This window comes from Mustela nigripes, chromosome 4 (assembly GCF_022355385.1).
Source record: "Mustela nigripes isolate SB6536 chromosome 4, MUSNIG.SB6536, whole genome shotgun sequence".
Classification (NCBI taxonomy): Eukaryota; Metazoa; Chordata; class Mammalia; order Carnivora; family Mustelidae; genus Mustela; species Mustela nigripes.
In genome coordinates, this window is record NC_081560.1 from 62,118,447 (window position 1) to 62,125,434 (window position 6,988).

The 6,988-nt window shown below is 33.0% G+C and overlaps 1 pseudogene; it reads right to left on the reverse strand.

Annotated features, from left to right (window-relative positions):
- LOC132015060 (60S ribosomal protein L7-like) overlaps window positions 1-5,168 on the reverse strand; it is a 6,026-nt pseudogene extending 858 nt beyond the window's left edge.
- Window positions 5,169-6,988: the final 1,820 nt, after the last annotated feature.

Consider the following 6,988-nt stretch of genomic DNA (forward strand, 5'->3'; position numbering starts at 1 on the left):
AAAAAAAAAAAAAAAAAAAAAAAAAAAAAAAAAAAAAAAAAGATCATATAGTTTTTATCCTTCATTTTGTTAATGCAGTGTATCACATTTCATTAATTGGTTTGTATATCAGTGAATCATTCTTGTATCCCTTCTTGTATTCCTGGAATAAATTTTACCTGGTCAGGGTACGTGATCTTTTAAATAAATTGTTAAATTCAGTTTGCCCATATTTTGTTGAGTTTTGAATCTATGTTTAGAAGGAATATAATGTAATTTTCACTTTTTCTAGTGTTCTTGTCTGATGTTGGTATCAGGTTAATGCAGGCCTCATAAAATGAATTTGAATGAGTTCCCTCCAATTCTGTGTCTATGAAAGAGTTTGAGAAAGACTGGTATTTATTCTTTAAATATTTGGTAGCATTCACCAGTGATGCCTTCTGGTCCCAGACTTTAATTTATTGGAATATTTTTGATTACTCATTCAATCTCCTTACTAATAATCAGTCTGTTCAAATTTTCTATTTCATTATGATTCAGGCTTGTTAGGTTGTTTGTCTGTAGGAATTTATCCATTTTTTTTTTTCTATGTTGTGTAATTTGTTGGCTTTGAGTTGCTCGTAGTAGTGTCAAGGTCCCTAGTATTTCTATAGTATTAGGTATAAATATCTTTCATTTCTTTTTTTAATTATTGAATCCTCTCTTATTTTCTTAGTGAGCCAATGTGGGTGAACCTTAGGGACATTCTGCTAAATGAAGCAAATCAGAGAAGGACAAATACTGTATGATGTCTCTTAATGTCATCTAAAGGAAAAGAAAAGAAAAAGGCTTATGGGTAGAACAGATTAGTGGTTTCCAAAGCATAGGCAAAGGGTTCTGGCATGTAAGAAATGGATGAACTGTTTATATTATTTTTAATTTAAATAAATTGTTTTAAAAACAACATAACAAATTATTACTTTAAGCCTCAAAAATAAAGCTACCACTCTCTCTCTAAATGCTGCTTTAACTATATATTTCAAATTTTTTTCCTCACAAATTTTGAAATGTTGAGTTCAAAGTATTTTGTAACCTTCCATTTTTGTTTCTTTTATCTTTTAGAGAAATATTTAATTTCCAGGAAATCGGGAATTTTCTTGTCTGTATGTGCCTGTTCTCTTTCTCTGTTTTAATTCCTAACTTTCACTGTGGTTAGTTAACATACTCCAAATAAATGTGGAGTATAATATACTCCAAACAAATTCTTTGAAGTTTGTTGATGCCTGCATTATGGCATTGCCAGTGTTAGTAATATTTAATATGCACTTAAATGTAAATCTTCATTGTTGGATGCGGTATTCTAACCATGTGAAATATGTTCATTCTACTGTTTATGTAATCAAGAACTTGAATGATTTTCCATATCCTTTCAGCTTCTGATTATCATGAATTGCTGGTACTATGTGTAAGTCTTCCACAGTGATAAGTTTGTTTCTTCTTTTAGTTCTGTTTTTACTTTATATATTTTGAGATCATGTTAATAGAATCAAACAAACTTAAAAATTTTGGTAGCCTCCTTTGTCATTATGAGTTGTTATTCTTTATGTCCAGTAGTGATTCTTTTTTTTTTTTTTTCTTAAAGATTTTATTTATTTATTTGACAGAGAGAGATCACAGTAGACAGAGAGGCAGGCAGAGAGAGAGAGAGGGAAGCAGGCTCCCTGCTGAGCAGAGAGCCCGATGCGGGACTCGATCCCAGGACCCTGAGATCATGACCTGAGCCGAAGGCAGCGGCTTAACCCACTGAGCCACCCAGGCACCCCCAGTAGTGATTCTTGAAGTCTACTTGTTTGGAAATTAATGTAGCTACATTAAGTTTCTTTTGGCTATTGTTAATCATCTTTTCACGAAACCTTAAATTATCTGTCTGTTGTGTTTCTTGAAAGGATGCCTCTCTTCCAGCATCACAAACGTTTACTCTCTCTGCTTTTGGTTGCTATGATGAAATCATAGCAAAAGGGTTTCTTTCTTAAAAAGGATAACAATGCAAAATAGAAGTAGCACTTGTAGGTGAAGGAGCTTGGAGGCTAATGTTTCCCTGAAGTTGTAAATCCTTGGGAATTAAGACAAATCTTTCCAAGTCCATGAAATTTGTGCACTTGCTGCTTCTGCTTCTCTTCTATAAGGTCATAAAATCTATGACAAGAATTTCTTTTCCACTGATTGCTGTAGCCCTCAGTACTCAGAGATGTGCCTTGCTAATATTGGAAGTATATAAATATCTATAACATGCTGTGGAATTTAATTTTGCTTCCCAGCAGTTCTCTGAGGAAGGTTCTATTATCTCCTTTTTGCTAATAATATAATTGAGTCTGAAAAAGGTTAGGTAACTTCATTAAGGTGAATAAATTAAAGAGTGGAAACAGAATGAGGTCTGTCTGATAGGAGAGGAAAACACTTCACCCTCATCGTTGTGGTGGTGGGGAACCTTAGCTAACAGACAGTAAAGTAATATGGAGGCTCAGAGCTCCTGCTCTAGTCCAGGTTACAGACCATTTGCCCCTGTGGTTTTAGGCAAGTTACTTAACTTCTCTCTGCCTGTTTTCTTATCTGTAACGAGAGGCGACAGTACCTCTGTCATTGAGTTGTTTTAAGAATTAGGTCAGTTAATACCTAGAGAAAATTTCTTACTTATAAGGCTGGTTTACTTTTCCCCCCACAGGTAGTATCGGATCCAACTTTAGAGGAAAAGGAGAGATGATCTTATTGGATTGCTCTCAGCATCTCTAAATTTTGTATACTTGGTTTTGGACTCCTATTTTCTTCTGTTATAGGGAGGAAGGGAAATGCCTTTTTTATAGTGTACATTCCTTCTCCTGTGGATCTCGACTATTTATTTAGTTTGGACCTTAGGGATGGAGTTTTTGCATTTGTCTTTCATAACCTCAATCTCTCCCTGTTTGTTGGATCTTTCCCATAAGCACTTATATATGTTAAAAGATTTTTTTTTAATTTTTTTCAAGATTTTATTTATTTATTTGACAGAGAGATCACAAGTAGGCAGAGAGACAGGCAGAGAGAGAGGAGGGGAAGGAGGTTCCCAGATGAGCAGAGAGCCCGACATGGGGCTTGATCCCAGAACCCTGAGACCATGACCTGAGCCAAAGTCAGAGGCTTAATTCACTGAGCCACCCAAGCACCCCTATGTTAAAAGCTTCTTATCCTTAGAAACTCTTCCTATATTTTTAACTAACCACCACCACTTTGAAAATCAACAAATTGGTTATATTTCGTCTTACTTTCCAAATCCCCACTTATTAAACCATCTTACCCCTTGATTTCCATACTTTGTCTGTTGCTCATCTTCAACACAGTTTTTAAATACTAAAATTCCTAAAGGATAGGTAATATCTTCTGATTCATTGTCAGTAGCTCTCAAACTTGGCTGAGTGTCAGAGTCACCTTAGGAATTCTAGAAAAAATTACTAAAAGGTGAACATCTCCCTCAGAGGTTGTGATTTAATTAGCATGGGTAAATTCTAGGCCTCTGCCTTTAAAAAAAAAAAAAAAAATGAAGCTATTCTAATAGTTAGCCAAGTCAGTATTTTAACTTTTCCCTCCAGTTGATTTCACTTATAGGTGTAGCTTTATTTACTATATCTGAGTAACAAACTTCTCCATTTATATTTTAGATTTGGGGAACTTTTGTCATACGGCTATTGACATTTTTAGGAAATGTGAGATTTTGAACCAGACCATGCACATCATACTAACACTTAATATAGCTCACTGTAAAAAACCTGAGGAGAGTTTTGCAGTACCTTGGTGGCTCAGTTGATTAAATAACTGCCTTCACTTGGGTCCTGATTGCAGGGTCTTGGGTAGGGCTCCAAGACCTACTCAAGTGGGGAGTCTGCTTCTCTCTCTGTCTCTCACCCACCTCATGCTCTCCCTCCCTCTCTCTTTCCCAAATAAATAAACTAAACTTAAAAAAAAAAAAACCAATAAAACAAACAAATACAAAACTTGAGGAGTGTTTTAGCCATGCTAGAAATAGATCTAGCAATCACCTTTATGCATCATTTTTCCTGAGCCCAAATTAGTTTGTATTTGGAGTTTGTTACAGAATACAGTTCAAAATGGTGGCCTTATAATAGGGAACAGAAAAGGAACCCTAGAGAATGGGTGAGGTCTAAGACAGGAAAAGACCAAAAAAGAAGTTTTTAAGTGAGCAAGTTACAGACAGTGAAATACTTAGTCTTTTTTTCCCCCCTCTCTGCTGAAAGTTTGTCACCTTAATCTCTCAAACCTGTTTGTGTTTCTTAGGATAACTTGATATGAAAGCTTAGTAACCATACAGATAAAATAAGGCATGTATAAACTGTTTCTGGCAGTTTAAATATGTCCCAAAAAATATTTCTGACAGGGTTATATGGAAGGGAAAATGAATTACTAAGTGTGAATGAATCTGACACAGTGCTTGCAGAGAGCTTTGGCTTACCAAAGTAAATTTGCCTTTCTTGAAGAACTATCTATGGACAGTCTCTCTCAGCTGATATTTTTACCAATAAATTTTAAAATTCTGTTGATTTATGTCTCCTATATAAACCACAGAACTATAAAGTTTCCTCTTCTCATCCTTCCTTCAAGTACTTGTGAAAGATGCTTTAATTTGTCATATAGATTTGCACAAGGTAAATAATGGAAGGAAGATCAAGAATTTTCAGAAATCTGCATTAGATAAATTTCCCCCCTCTGCTATCAATTCAAGTTCATTAAATTTTCCTATAGTTCCATTACTGTTGATGTTTACAACATTGTTTTCATAAGCCCAACTCTTTAGGTCCTTGAGAATGCCAACTCACTAATTAATCATGTTTATTCTAGTTATATGTTCTTTCCTAAAGAATATAAAACAAATCCTTTATGATACCATTATGATCCAGAATAATTCACAATTCTTCTGGGAGGAAAAAAAAAACAAAAACAAAAAACTGTCCCAAATGTCATATCCTCCACTCAGAGACCCACACTAAAATCTTGACATTCCTAAATCAAGCTGAAAGGGATTTTTTAGTGAATATGATATCTTGTTTCTGCTAGTTAACTGTTACCAAAACACTTGGGGCAGATTTTAAAGTTGATAGAGCCTCTAGTTTAAACTATCTAACAGTTAAATATAAATTACTATTTCTTACTATTCCTTCCATTTGTTTCCACATTGCTATAAAAATTGTACCAATATATACACATACACATATGTAACTTAGCAATCAGAAGAAGCATTTTTTCTAAATAAAACCATCTATTTAAAAGTAAAAATAAAGTTGCTTGCTTGATTTTTAGTTAATTTGGAATGAAATAATTCCATTGGACATTGTTTACTGTAGGTTGGTAGATTCTGTAGCCAAGCTGAAATTATATAAAGTTCCCTGTAATCATTTGAAATAGCATTTCTAGGGACCTTAAAGATTAAATTAGCCTACATCAAATGATACTCAGGATGTGGTAATCCTTTATTACCATGTAAGCTAACCTAAGTTTCTCCAGTTATCTGTTTGATTACCTGATTTACTAGTAAAAATATACTAAAAAGTGAGTTGTCTGGTATTTTTCTAAACCACTTTCCCTTAGCCATCTATTGTCAGGTCAGAATAAACCCTTCTGAGAGGGTCAGAATAAATTTATACTAATTATTACTTAATTAGGCAGAAAAGTGAAGTGACTTCCCCAAGAGCACCCAATAGGTTAGTGACAAAGCTCAAAGAGGGTGGATGCTTTTATTTTTTTTGTTTTGTTATTTTTTAATTTTTTAAATTTTATTTTATTTTTTTCAGTGTTTCTGGATTCATTGTTTATGCACCACACCGGTGTTTCATGTAATATGTGCCCTCCTTAATCAAAGACAATGTTCTTTGTAATTAAATTTTCTATAAATTACTGTAAAAAGGGAGGGAAGAAGTTGAGGAAGCTATGTCATAGATTTTTTTCAAATTCATTCTCCTTAAATTTAAATCTTTTAAAAATCTCTAGTCACTTTTTCTGCACTTTTGGTAAATAAAGCAGAATTATTACTTTATGAATAAATTTGAGGTTTCATTCCTTGGTACTATGTGTTTTGTTTCCTTTTTGATATTGTATACATATGGAAGTTTGTCGTATTTAAAAAGATTTAAGTTCTAGCATTCTTAATTTGGAATTCTCAGTGAATTAACTAAGATCTGAAATCAATATGGCCTTAAAGAATATAATTATACTTGGATAAACTTATAAGAAAATCATTGATTAAATGTGACAAAAATTAAATATTTGAAGATTTATGAATATGACTGCTACATATTTCCAAAATTTCAAGCATTATAAAATCCTTTATATTTTAAGAAATATAGTTACTAAAAAACTAAAATGAGAAGTCTATATAGATAAGTGTTAGAGCCAACACTTGGATTAAGAAATTTTTTCTGGTAAATAATTTTAGACTGATGGTAATGTTTGTATTTAAATTGAAAGAGAAATTTGTACATTTTCTTTTCTTTTTTTTTTTGACTTTTGTATCAACCTCATAGTACAAGTTATAGAACATAATAAGTACATATGGCGCAAGCTTTTGATGTATAGATTATGGGACCTAGATTTAATAATTGTGTCAAGAAAATCAAAGAATAGTTTGAACTTTGAACATGTTTATGCAATTATAATAAAATGCATTTCAAATGTTTTTTAGAAGAAAATGATTTTAGAGTCAGTGTCCGTCATCCTGGAAACTGCTGGAACTTTCCTTGAAAACATCTTGTTACTCTAGCATGAGTTTCATTTTTGTTTGCTTGTCTAACCCTGTCTTACCTAAACAAGGAGCTTGACTTGATAATTTAATTGCTTAATTAGAGTCTTGCCAGCAGTTTTCATGTTGCCATGTTCTTAAAAATTCTGAGTACGCACTGAATTGAAATGTATGTCCCATATATTTTGGTGTTCTCATGTATTTCTCTGTACTAACTTTTTGGGCTCTTTAACATTTAGAGAGAAAGCA